At 39.6% G+C, this 14,391-nt stretch overlaps 1 protein-coding gene and 1 pseudogene across 4 annotated transcripts in view; both read right to left on the reverse strand.

Moving 5' to 3' along the window:
* The window catches only part of EDA2R (ectodysplasin A2 receptor), a 69,011-nt gene extending 55,858 nt beyond the window's left edge, over positions 1-13,153 (reverse strand). For all 4 annotated transcript variants that reach the window (XM_019949092.3, XM_019949090.3, XM_019949091.3 and 1 more), the window contains exon 1: positions 12,987-13,153. The gene's annotated coding sequence lies outside the window, so the exon portion shown is untranslated. The remainder of the gene's footprint in view (positions 1-12,986) is intronic.
* LOC117310280 (centromere protein N pseudogene) lies at positions 407-1,228 on the reverse strand (annotated as a pseudogene).
* Positions 13,154-14,391: the final 1,238 nt, after the last annotated feature.

Below are 14,391 nucleotides of genomic sequence, written 5' to 3' on the forward strand. Positions count from 1 at the left end.
TTCAATTTTAAATAACGCAATACCTGTGAGATGCAATAAAGTACTCAGGAAGCATTAAGAGCCTGGGCTCCAGACTCAGATTCGGATTTCACTCCTGGCTTTGCCGATTCCTAGCTATGTGATTTTGCCTCACAAGTTACTAAACCTCTCTGAAACCCAGTTTCCTGATGAAAAGAGCTTGTTCATGGGACTGCTGTGAAGAAATAGGAAATGACTCATATAAACACCTTAGTATGGTGCCTGGCACAGAAGAAATGCTCAACAACTGTTAGTTAATTTTTGTTTTTGTTCTGATTATTATTAGATGCCAGTCTAGTAAATTCTAAAAGAGATTATGGTAGCTTAGCTTCCCCACTTCAACAGAAATGTAATTTTCAATTTTCTGAAAACAGTAAATACTTTTGAATCACATCCTGGTACATAAATGTTTTCCTGGGTGACAGAAATCTGAAAAGGAATGTCCTTCCAAATTTCAGTTTTTATCTTAAAACACACATACTATTTATATCTAGCCCAAGGCTTCTTTCTTGTAGAGGTGTAGTAGAGTTGTGAGTTTCAAAGGTCTGATTATACTGTTTAAAAACAATAGCCTTAAGAGAGTCCAGATACCGGCTTCTGAGGTCCATTTTCACAATCTGATGGTGTTTGCTAGCAATTGTCAGTGCCTGACCCAGAAGGGGTAGATTGTTTTTCAGTTGGGAGGAAGAAGTGAAGGCATATGGTGTTTTGGAATAATACACCACGTAAGCAGGTTTGTACTGGTTTGGCTTTCTATACTGTGTTCCCCAGGCAATTTGAATCCATACTGCATTCTCCTCAGCATCTCTGAAGCTGACTGTCACATTTTTTAATGCTCTCTTAAGAATTTTCTTGAATGAACTTTTGAATTGTTCCATATCAAAAAGGTCAGTGTCTTCACCTGGTCCTTTACTCATCTGAAAAACATCCCAAACTTTCTGATGCCGATGAAATTGAGTATAAATGATGTCTAAAAGGGCTGCATCTTGAGACTTGCACGATTTTCCTCACAAAGCAGAACCAAGTCCTGAACAAGAGATTCCTTTCTCTGCCGGAAGTTTACAGTCTACAGTTGATTTTCAGACAAAAAATTCCAGGTTTTTAGTATTGTCATCATTTCAGTCAATGGGATTTTCAAGATGGTCCTCCTGAAAAACTCGGAAACAGTTTCATCCATCTCTTTGGCACACATCGCCGGCCGGCTCTCTCATCAGATGTTCCCGCCTGCTGCACCTTCAAAGCCACCAATTGCAGTTCCTGCCGCCCTGGCATGTGGCATGAATTTTAACATGTCCCTCTAACTTTGGCTTTGAGACCTGTGTCTAGGCAAGTTGGGCGTATTGCCAAATCCCCATATCAGGTCCCAGGGGATGAACAAAGGACTTTTCCCCCCTCTTTTGTCAAACTGTTTATCCAAAGCATACAAATTAAACTGTCTTTCATTATAAGTTTAACAAATTGCCTTTTTAAAAGAGAAGAAAGCCACATAGACTCTGATCTGTTTTGAAGAAGTCAGGGCATATGGGTAAAATTGTCTAAGAATGGTTAAATTATTACCCAGGGACAAACTCAGACCTTATGTAAAGTTCTTCCCTGTGGTCAGCAGTGTCCTGTGGTAGATGTACTGCCTTTTTATTTTAAGAGAAGGTGAGAGAGAATAATTAGGTTTTGAGAAAATCAGAGCTACTCTGAAGCATCCTATAACTGCAGCTAACACTCTTCTAAAATGTCACAGAAGATGTCTGAATCTTCCAAACTGCTGTATAAGACAGCAATATAGACAGACCTATAAGATTTTGACATATGTATATACTCATACAAATGCTATCCAGATAAAGATACAAATACAAAAACCTTTCCATTACCTCAGTAGACCCTTTCATGCCCCTTCCCAGTCAATGCCATCCCCGTCTCCCAGGTAATTTCTATTCTGACTTCTGTCACAATCATTAGTTTAATCTGTCCTTGAACTTCATATAAATTGGATTCATATAAGAGCACTCTTGGGACTTCCCTGGTGGTCCAGTGGCTAAGACTCTATGCTCCCAATGCAGGGGGCCCGGTTTTGATCCCTGGTCATGGAACTAGATCCCACATGCTGCAACTAAATATCCCACATGCCACAACTAAAAGATCCCGCACGTGGTAAAAGAAGATCCCACGATTATACCCCAATAAAGATGTTAAAAAAAAAAAGAAGATCCCATGTGCCACAACTAAGACCCTGCACAGCCAAATAAATAAATAAATAAATATTTCAAAAAAAGAGGACTTTTTTGTTTCTGGCTTTCTTTGCTCAATGTAATGTCTGTGAGATTTATCCATTACACTGTATGTAGCAATATTCATTCCTTACCATTGCTGTGTAGTACCCCATTATATGGATATGCCACAATTTATTTATGCATTTTTTTGGTTAATGGACATTGAACTGTTTTTAATTTGTAACCATTTACAATAAAGTTGCTATACTATGGTCAATTGCTTTTCAAAAAGAGTGCCAAGACAGTTCAATGGGAAAGGAACAGGCTTTTCAAAAAAAGGCATTGTGACAACTGGGTATCCACATAAAACAGAATCAAATTGGACCCTTACCTCACACCATATATAAAATTAACTCAAAATGGACCAAACCTCTAAATGAAAGACATAAACCTATAAAACTCTTAAAAGAGCTTTATAAGAAAACATAAAAATGTTTATAATTAAATATTTCTTTCTTATAAGAAAAATATAGGTATAAATATTTGTGACCTTTGATTAGGCTATGGTTTCTTAGATACAACACCAAAAAGAAAGCAACAAGAAGAAAACAATGATAAATTTTACTTAATCAAAATTTAAAACTTTTGTGCTTCAAGGACAATATCAGGAAAATAAAAAGACAACCCACATAATGGGAGAAAAAAACCCTATAAATTATAGAGAACTGATTTTATATATATATATATATATATATATATAAAATAGAGAAATCTTACAACTCAACAATAAAAATGCAAATAACCTAATTAAATATGGGCAAAGTACTTGAATATATATTGCTCCAAGAAGATATAAAAAGTGGCCAATAAGGATATTAAAACATGCTCAACGTCATTAGCAATTAGGGGAATGCAACTCAAAATCACCATGAAATCCCACGTCATACCCACTAAGGTGGCTATAACAAAAAGGGGATGATTAAGTGTTGGCAAGGATGTGGATAAATTGCAACCCTCATATATTGCTGGTGAGAATGTAAAGTGGTGCAGTCCCTTTGGAAAATGGTTTTTCAGTTCCTCAAAATAATAAACATAAAGTTACCATGTGATCCAGCAATTCCAATATTTAGTATATACCCAAAAGTACTGAAAATATATATCCACACAAAAATTTGTACATGAATGTTCCTAGCAGCATTATACATAATAGTCAAAAATGTAGAAACAACTCAAATGTAAATTAACTGAGTGGATAAACAAAATGTGGTCTATCAATACAATTAAATATTATTCAGCCAGAAAAAGGAATGAAGTACTCGATGAGGACTACAACATGGTTGAAACTTGAAAATATTATGCTAAGTGAAAGAAGCCACACAAAAGGAAAACTATACGATTCCATTTATATGAAATGTTCAGAATAGGCAATTCATAGAGACAGAAAGTAAGCCAGTAATTGCTAGGGGCTGGGGAAAGGAAAGAATAAGAAATAGCTACTTAATGGATATGAGTTTCATTTTGGGGTAAGGAAATGGCTTGGAACTAGATAGTAGTGATGGTTGTACAACTTGGTGAATATGTTAAAAAACAGTGAATTATACACTTTGAAAAGTGAATTTTATGGTATGTGAATTATGTTTCAATTTTTTAAAAAACCTAGTTCTTCAGCTTTTTCTTTAATACTGTGAATTACCCTGTATCATTCTAATAGACATTGTTTAATTTATTCCCCAAATTAAAATTTTAAAAAGCTACTATGAATATTCTTATATATGCCCTCCAAATGATTTTTTCCCCCAAATTTATCTAGTAGGTGCTATTTGGTATATTGATTGGGTTTAACCAGAGGTGTTGACAAGTGGCAAGATGACTAGAATATCTCTTTATTTTGTCTGTCTCTGTCATGTGACTGCTCACTCTGTCCATCCCCCTGTCCTGATCCACTCCCCCACTAAAAAAAATAAACTAGAAAAATAAGAATGCAACCTGACAGGGAAAAGGAGAAGTAATGAGGCTGACATTAATAATAATTCCCACATGAGCTCACTGTGCCTTAAAAATTGATGTTGGATAAGTTTCTCCTGGATGTTAGATACTCAGACTACTGCCAGTGCAGCTGCCTCTGGCCACAGCTTACGATTGCTGCTCTTCTCAACTTGCACATGCCTGTGGGATGAAACATTCTGTCTCTAGGACGGGTGGGCAGAACAAGATGACAGGTCTAAATTAAGAACTCAGGACTTCATGGAAGATATTTGCTTTTCCTGGGCAGTGCAGGAGGTGTGGGATTAAAGAGGATGAGAAAGACAGCAGCTGGTCCATGCCCTGCCCATTCCTCTCCTTGTGAGCCTACCCAGTCACCCACGTGCAGAGGACTGGCAAAAATCAAAGTAGTTGCTCAGTCTGGCCGTGAGAACAGTATTTTCTTTGAAAATCAAGCTTCTAATCTGTGTAGTGCCCTCATCATTTCCAGATGTTTGGCCTATAATTCAGATGTTGCTTTATCATTTGGTGCTGGCTTTCAGCCTTCTCCTTCCTGGCCTGGCCCAGGGATACTCCTATCTCAGCTTTCTCTTGCCCATAATCTGCTTCCAAACTATGAAACATCTTATCTTTCTCCTGTCCAAGTATTTGTGAATTCTGCATTCCTCAGAATGGTAAGTGGTCCCAGGTCCAGCTCTGCCATCAGAAGCATGATCCTCCCCACTTCCAAACTCAAGGTCCCAATCATATCATGAGGATTTGGTCAATCTCTTTGATTAGTGGTTCTCAGTATAGGCTGCACCTTGGGAGCTTCAAAAAAACACTTATACCTGGGTCACATTCCCGAGATTCTGATGTATTTTAAAAATTCACCAGGTGATTCTCATGTGCAGCCAACTTTGAAAATCATTGTTTTAAGGGCTCTTTTTGGCTCTTGTATGTTTCACCTGAATATAAGGTGCAGTCAGAAAAAAGTCTTTCTGTTCCCCCATATTCAGAGGGAACTTGGTGAGGGAGTAACCTGGGGCCTACCCATTTTTTTTCTGGAAATAATAGGTGATAGAGTTAAAAGGGCTGAGGGTGGAATGGTTCTTTTAAAACATGTTAGATCATGTCATTTCCAACCTCAAAATCCATCGATGCCTCTCCACCTCACTCAATAAACTAAAGTCCTTATAACGGTCAATGAGGTTTTAGATGATCTGCTTACCACCCCATCACCTCTTTGACTCCATGATCTACTATTCTTCCTATTATTCCCTTAACTCCAGCCATGCCAACCTCCTTGCTCTTCCTCAAACTAATCAGGAAATGCTTCCACCTTAAGGCCTTAACACTTGCTGTTCCCTTATTCAGGCATGTTTTCCCCCAGATAACTACATGGCTACCTTCCTCATCTTCTTCAGTTCTTTGATATAAATTATCTTCTTAGTGAGGTTTCTTGACCACTGTTTCAAAACTGTAAGTTCCCTCCATATTCCCTATCCCTTCTCCTGTTTCATTCTTCTCAGTAGCACTTGTGACCATCTGACACACTTTATCTTATTTACTTCTTTATTGCCTGTTTCTACCCCAACTAGAATGTAAGCACCATGAGATCATGGTCCTGTCGTGGTCACTACTTCATCCCCCATGCTTAGAACAGTGCCTGGCATACAATAGGCACTAAATAAATATTTGTTGGATGAGTGAATGGTAAAAATTTACAAAATAACGGTAACAATCTTCTGAGTGAAAGGTTTCACAGTTTTAAAGGGTTTAATATCAGTTAGCTCAATATGTCCTTCCAGTAACCCTGAGAATAAGCCATGGATTATTATCACCAATTCATAGATTTTAAAAACTGTGGCTTAAAGAAAAAAATGCCTCTAAATTTATTTAACTAGCATTAAATAAAGCCAGAACTCACAGGTGATTTAAGACTCATGAGTTTGGCATGCTTTCCAAGGCAGTATTGAACTCTAAAATAGGGAATGGAGGTCCTCCCAGGCTGTCACTTAAATTTACTATTTCATCAGCAATCTTTTAGGTTGGGACAAAGGTATTTTTTGAATACTAATATGTGTTTAAAGAATGGCTAGACAGGGTTTCTGCTCAAGCCCTAGGATACGAGGGCCAGGACAAAGATGGTAGCAGTAGGAACAGGAAGGAAGTGATGGTGGGAGATACAGATCTTACAAAGTAAGTTCACAGGACCTTACAATTACATGGATGTGAGAGCCAAGAGAAAGACGTAAGTCAGAGAAGATTCTGAGGGTTTCTTCCTGAGAAACCAGGAGAAACTCAGGGTGCAAAAAGTGTGAAAGGGGAGTTGCTTGTTAGGAAAAAAAGAGACAATGCACTCAGTTTTTCAAACTGTTTTAAGTATGAAAAGTTTGAGGGAACAAAGGACCATGTCAGTTGTGGTGCCTAGCAGGCAATTAAAATATGTAGAACATAGGTTGGGGCTAGAGATAAGTCAAATGCATAAAAATACCAGCTCGTGGATGCACATCAGAATCATCTGGAGTACTTTAAAACATACCTATTCCCTAGACCAATTAAATAAAATCTTCAGAAGGTAGAGCACCATTGGCCTAGGTAAATCATGGCAGAGGCTTAGATGAGCAAAGAAAAATGCTAAGAACAAAACACTAAGGGACATCCATATGTGAAGCTGGTAGAGGAAGATTAGCCAGCAGTAACCAAGAAGGGGAATCCAGGGAAGAAAGAATAGAACTCAGATGGGACAGTACAGGACAAAGTTTTAAGAAGTAAAAGATGAGCAGCAGTGTCAGCTGTTGGTGCAGGGAGGTGAAGGAGCATCAGGACTGGAAATATATTATTTTGTTGGTATGTGACAAAAATAAATTGTCTTAATATTCAAGTATATCACAATATGTGCATGGAATAGAAATAATTCAGAGACCACAGGTGGTTGTTACAGTTTTTAACAAGCTTCTCTTTCCATTTCCAAAGTGGCTGAAGAAATACAACTGTTAGTGATAGCAACATTTGGTCCAGTAATGTCAGGATTAGTATATCAACAGAGGAGAATGAAGGAAGCTGTGCAAAATTAAGGAAGTCACACCTATTTACCTTGTTCTTTATTCTGGTGTACAGAGCAACAGATAATGGCTCAGCAAGAATAAAGATGCTGGAGTAGAAAAGTAAAGAAAATTTTATTATAAACAATTGTCACTGTACAGATAGAATTAATATCCAGTTGGACAATTTCAATTCAGCCAAAAGCAAATGTTAACCATGTGAGTTAAAATTTTTCTCCTTCAAAACACGTGGAAGCACACACATCCACAACAAAAAAGCACAAATCTAGAAAAGACAAACATAACTTAAAAGACTGTAAATTGAGGCGGAAAAAAAGCTAAAAAATATATAAATATTTAGTTAGTGTCTGGAACTGCTGAAAAAAATTGTTAAAGGGAGGGGAGAAAAGAACTGTGTAGCCAAGAATATGGTGATATAATTAAGACCAGCAATCTTTGGGCTGATTATGAGAGGAAAATATCACTTTAATGATTGCTGAAACAGTCTTCCCAAGTGGGAGCAAAGGTACGGAACTATGCTGGATGATGTTCAAGGGAAAAATGAGATAATGTATGTGAGAGTGCTCTGGAAACTCCAAATTGTGCTACACATGTGAGGGGTTGCTATGAGTGTTGTTTCTATTCCACCCAGAGTTTGGGAGCAAAGGACATTGGAGAGAGGCTACAGGCCAAACAACCAATACCCAAAACCCCTGCTATTGTTCCACAGTGTGCCTAGCCAAAGTGAGTCACATTCATGTACTGACCACCACAAGATACAATGAAATTAGTGGTATCATCAAAAATTAGTTACATCGCCAGCAGTACTAGGTGACTTTCCACAGAGGATATGCTTTTGACTGAGTTCTCCCAGCTGAAAACTGGATTAATGGTATGATTTCTTTACAGGGCTAGGAGCTGGATAAAACTCAGTCAAGTGCTCTCATTTCTGATTTTTATTAATGTTCTTTGGTCTTGCCCCACATTCTCTCCACCCTGTCCAGTTTACCAACTATCTGGAATAGTTGTATCTCTCTGAAGATGTCAGTAAGAACAGTGCCTTTTCTCCACAGCAATCATGTACACTATCCTTGGGGATCCCATGTATCCCCCTATCATGTACACTATCCCTTCCTCATAGGCCAGAAATATCCTAAAGAAACAGACATACAAACTGATGAGCATTTGCAAGCACAGCTCAGGGCTACTTATCCTTCCAATCTGAATGGGAGAATCAGTCCATAGAATGAAGCCTGTCTGTACAGGATGAGATATTGATGCCAAAATATTTCTTGCCTTTTATTTTTTAGACTTCCTAAGAAAAAGAAAGGTGGCGGGGTAGTGGGGAAAAGATGAAACTGATACAACAAGAAGCCTATGATTGCATATGTAAATGCACATTCTATAAAACAATGTTTAGAATTGTACAATCTTAGATGGGAGCTTAAAACTCATCTTAGTCCCAGCTTCCTGTTGCCCAATAAAGAAATATCATCCATATCTACTTGAACTCACCTCAAGTAGAGTAACAGACACCTCAGTACTCATACGACAGCACATTTCATTATGGTTTATTTTTTTTCTCCTCTTTGGTAACTGACTAAAACTTCAAACCATCAGATAATTGAAAACATATTCTCATGGAATCCCAAAAGGATTCTTCAAGACAACCTAACCTCATTCCCTTGATGTTCCATATGAGGCCCCTCTAGAAGGGATAAAATTTCCCCCAATTCACATAGTTGGTCAGCACAGAGCCAGGACTAGAATCTAAAGTCTCCAAATTTAGGGCCCAGTGCCAAAATTAAAAAACAAAACAAAACAAAACAATACTGACCTTGGAGTAACAAAAATCTGGTTTCTAGTTTTGTTCAGACACTTACTAACTAAATGATCTCTAGCAAGTTTCATTTTCTTTGAGACTATTTGGCTACCTGTACAATTAAGACAAGAGGACCTGGACCTTCCCTAGTTGGGGTAAGGAGTCAGTGGGATTATGGATTTGAAAGTACCTGGCACACAGTGGGAACTTAAGAAATAATTTACAAAGGAACTTGTCACATTCACCCATCCTGTTCCTTTTACAGTGTTTCTGATCACTTTGAAGGTGCCACCATCACCCCACCTTATATAGCTCAAAGCCTCAGAGTCTTATTTGACTTGACAGCATGCTATAAGAGAAATGATGAAAAAGCTGGGCTGTTTGACTTGGGAATGAAAGATGAATGGGGATCTGTTTTATGGTTTTCAGATCTCTGAGGAACTATCATGGAAGAGAATGAGCAGACTTGTCTGAGTGGCCCCAGGGAGAATGACTAGAACCTCTGGAAGCCAAAGGGAAACTGAGTTCAGTTTAACAAAAGGAAGAACTTTTGCAGAGTCAAGGCTTTCTATGAAGGGAATGGACTCTCTCAGAGATCAGTAAGTACACTCCCTTTGAAAGTATTCAGGCAGAGACTAGCAAAGATGTTATAAGGTGAAGTCAATTGGGGTGAAAGAAAATTATGATTCATGAACTTTCTACTATGAATTTTCTACTTACTATGCATCAGATACTGTGCTAGATACTTCACAGGGATTATTTCTTTTAATCCTTCCAACAAAACTATGACATGTCTACTAATCTCCCTTCAGACTGAGTTTTGGAGACGTTCAGTATTTCTCACTGGGGTTACTACTGGTATTATAAGTGAGTGGTGTTCAACATCACTAATCATTAGAGAAATGCAAATCAAAACTACAATGAGGTATCACCTCACACCAGTCAGAATGGCCATCATCAAAAAATCTACAAACAATAAATGCTGGAGAGGGTGTGAAGAAAAGGGAACCCTCTTGCACTGTTGGTGGGAATGTAACTTGATACAGCCACTATGGAGAACAGTATGGAGGTTCCTTAAAAAACTAAAAATAGAACTACCATAAGACACAGAAATCCCACTACTGGGCATATATCCTGAGAAAACCATAATTCAAAAAGAGTCATGTACCACAATGTTCATTGCAGCTCAATTTACAATATCCAGGACATGCAAGCAACCTAAGTGTCTATCGACAGATGAATGAATAAAGAAGATATGGCACATATATACAATGGAATATTACTTAACCATAAAAAGAGACAAAACTGAGTTATTTGTAGTGAGGTGGATGGACCTAGAGTCTGTCATACAGAGTGAAGTAAGTCAGAAAGAGAAAAACAAATACCATATGCTAAGACATATATACGGAATCTAAAAAAAAGGTTATGAAGAACCTAGGGACAGGACAGGAATAAAGACTCTGACATAGAGAATGAACTTGAGGACATGGAGAGGGGGAAGTGTAAGCTGGGACAAAGTGAGTGAGTGGCATGGACATATATACACTACCAAATGTAAAATAGATAGCTAGTGGGAAGCAGCCACATAGCACAGGGAGATCAGCTCGGTGCTTTGTGACCACCTAGAATGGTGGGATAGGGAGGGTGGGAGGGAGACGCAAGAGGGAGGAGATATGGGGATATATGTAAATGTATAGCTGATTCACTATGTTGTAAAGCAGAAACTAACACACCATTGCAAAGCAATTATACTCCAATACAGATGTTAAAAAAAAATAAGTGGGTGGGAAGAACAATAGTTTGCTGTCTCAACCTGGTTGGTACTAAATTCAGTAGTACTTCATTCTTTGTGCAAAAAAATCCCACTCTCAACACGTATCTCTAAATGCCCTATGGATATCGTATTGATCCTGGTTGGGAATGATGGATAAATAATATGCTTAGGATCACAGACAGCAGGTACGTAGCAGACCCAGGACTTGAATAAGCTGTGTTTAACTCAGAAAGTAGATATCCTTTCTATTTGTACCATCCACAGAAATGGATGGAATTGGGATTGGAATACACAACATTTTAAAGTCTAAACCAATCCCAAGAGACAGTGATTCTCTCATATTCCTCTCTTTTCAATCTCATATAATTTATCAACTTCTAAGTTCTGCAGATTCAACTTCTGTGATGTATTGTTAAATTCATTGCCTCCTTTCTACTCCCATAGTCACCACCTCAGTTCAGGGTCTCATTCCCTCTCTGCATCTAGTTTATCTACATCTCATGTTTTCCTATTCCAATTCAGTTAACTCATGTTTACCAGATTATTCTTCCTGAAACAGAGATTTATATTTTTTCTTTAGCTCAGAAACTTTCAATGATTTTCCACAGTGTGACGAATTGAACAGAAAATCTAGCATCCAAAAGTCTTCCACAGTTTTTCATCAATCTACCATGTCAACTTTAACTTTCACTTTCCACGTAATTGTACTCTAAAATCCAGTTCAGCTGGTGTTCTTTTCACATGCTCTGAGTTTCCCTGCCTCCAAACAGTTGTTCCTGTTTTTTTCCTGGCTTGGACTGCCTTCTCTCCTGCCTCCACCTGTTGAAATCCTATCTGTGTTTCATGGCCCATCTTAAATAATAATAATAGTTAACATTTATTGAGTGCTTATTTTGGTCAAGCCACTGTGCTAAGTGTGTGCAAGTATTTCACATGGATTATCTAATTTAATCCTCACAAAAACTTGATAAAATAAGCTCTATTTTTATATCCATTTTAAACTAGATTAAAACAAAATTCAGACAGGGAAAAGTAATTATGCTTGTCCAATGTCACACAAGTTAATAAATGGTAGGATGGGATTTGAACTCAAGTAGTCTGGCTCTGGAGCCCTGAAAGATGATACAATGTCAAAACACAAACAATCAAAAAACACTTTCTGATTTACTCTGGCTCAACTAGATGTGATCCTTACCTGACAATACCAAAGCGTACTTTAACTGGACCTTTAAAGCTATTTTGTGTTATATTTATTTATTCTTATACCCATGATGAGGTCCCAGTGGGCATAGACTATGTCTTAGGCATCTGTCTGTCTCACACAGTGGTGGCACAGAGTAGGTGCTCAGTGAGTCTGTTATGTTTAATTGAAGGTATGTTGGGGTGAAAGAGGGGACAGGAGAGTTATGTAGGGGAAGATGCCCATACTCTCCTGCCTTAGCCACCCTGTAATGGTTTCATACTGGTCAGCACTGCCAACACCTGTCCAAACAAGACCTTGCAGTCTCTGCTTCCCCAGCCTAGTTTCTGGCGGGTCTCTACTTGTCCCCCAGTTCTCACAGCTGCCTCGGCCTTTTGGCCAATGTTTGATGTAAAGCAGGATCAAAATATCACTGCCTTGGGCTCAGTTTCCAGGAGTGAGGGATCAAGTGAAACCCAGCCGGATGGGTGAGACTGAAAGCCCCCAAATAGAGCTTGCAAACTCTTTACACAAGCCCCGACTTGCCCAGGGGCCACGTGGGTAGGCCAGCCACTCAACGTCCCTCGGGATGCTTCACAAATCTGATCCAACTCCTCCCTCCCTCCCCTAAGCTCATAGCCTCCTTCTCTTTTCTCTTCCTTATCTCCTAACTGGAGATACTCAGGGTGTTTGGGCGGGTCCACACATGTTCCCAGAGGCCATAATGGTCCAGTACAAGCCTACTCCAGGGGAACTGGCTCACCAAGGCCATCAGGGTATTAGCTCAGGTCCATGGCACCCTACACAGCACTCTCTGGATACAGATGGATGGGCAGACAGACAGCCACAGGACACCTTCCCAGCCATTCTGACTTTGTAGCACCTTAGCAGGGTCATCCTAACCTGATCCTGAACTTGCATCTCTAGGCCCCACAGGTCCAAGCCACCTTGCCATGCCAGAGGGTGTTCCCACACTTACCCTGTAAATAAATGTATGGATGGATCTTGCTCCAGTGACGGAATCCCTGGACAAACGTACCTCAGTGCAGGCCAGACATCCCACCAAGCCCCCACTTCTCAGCCGCCAGTCTCCATACTACACTCACAGTAGATGAAATTCGTTACAATCAAAGCTCTGCTCTGACTCATTTCACATCCACATGTAGCAACAACAGCCAGAACCTATTCTCTTTTCCTTTCATGCTACGCCTACTTCTCCGCCCCCATGAAGCAGCCATTGGACCACTTGAGTGTCTAGGTGTGGCTACACAAAGAAGTTTCACCCCTGACAGTGAGAGTGGGGGAGGAGTTGGGGAAGAGTGGGTGAATAGTGACCAAGCCACGCCTTTGGCAAGAACTGAAAAGCTTCAGGGACTGAAGCAGGGAGAGAGGTAATGGAAGCAGGAGAGATTGTGGAGCTGAAGTTAAGATCTGTGGTGTCAAGGGAGGATTGGTGTCTTCATGGCAGAGTGTCACTTCCTCATATAAGCCTCACTAATCAAAGTCCTGCCCTGTCCACTGCACTCTGTTTATTTTCTTACTGGCACTGAATTGTAATCTGTAATAATTATTGATTAAATTCCTTGATTGTTTAATGTCTGTCCTTTCCCTTCCACTAATTGGTAAGCATCATGAGCTAATACTTAATAACTAACACTTATGCAACACTTGCTATCTGCCAGTCACTCTTCTCAATATTTGACATATATTAGCTCATTTAATCCTTATAACTACCCTAGTTTTATTCACAATTTAGAGATAAGAAAACTAAGGCATAGAATGATTGCCCAATTGTCAAACAGCTAGTAAGTGACAGGGCTGGGAAGGAGTCTGGCACACAGGAGAGGAATAAATAAACTAGAGAACCAAGTGTAAACGACAAAATGGGAGAGGTCAGAAAGACTTTGAATATGTTGAACTTAGCCAAAGAGCCCTACAGATGAAGAAATGTGAGCTGGCAGCAAGGGGACCCTTTAGCCTGGGTGTACTCTCCCACCTGACACAACCCTGCTGCCTTTTAGTTTTTCAACACAAGTCCTTTCCAGCTAAGTTGGGAACATTCTTCAAGGTCAGGATTAGGGGCCTTTCAACAACCCTAGCCTCAAGAGCTCCCCCTCCCTTGCTCCCTATGAGCCATGTCTCTCTCTCTCTTTTTTTTTTAACTTTATTTTTTATTTTTAAAAAATGTTTATTGGGGCTTCCCTGGTGGCGTAGTGGTTGAGAGTCCGCCTGCCTATGCAGGGGACACGGGTTCATGCCCCAGTCCGGGAAGATCCCACATGCCGCGGAGTGGCTGGGCCCATGAGCCATGACCGCTGAGCCTGCGCGTCTGGAGCCTTTGCTCCACAACGGGAGAGGCCACAACAGTGAGAGGCCCGCGTACC

Source organism: Tursiops truncatus, chromosome X (genome assembly GCF_011762595.2).
Source record: "Tursiops truncatus isolate mTurTru1 chromosome X, mTurTru1.mat.Y, whole genome shotgun sequence".
NCBI classification, from domain to species: domain Eukaryota; kingdom Metazoa; phylum Chordata; class Mammalia; order Artiodactyla; family Delphinidae; genus Tursiops; species Tursiops truncatus.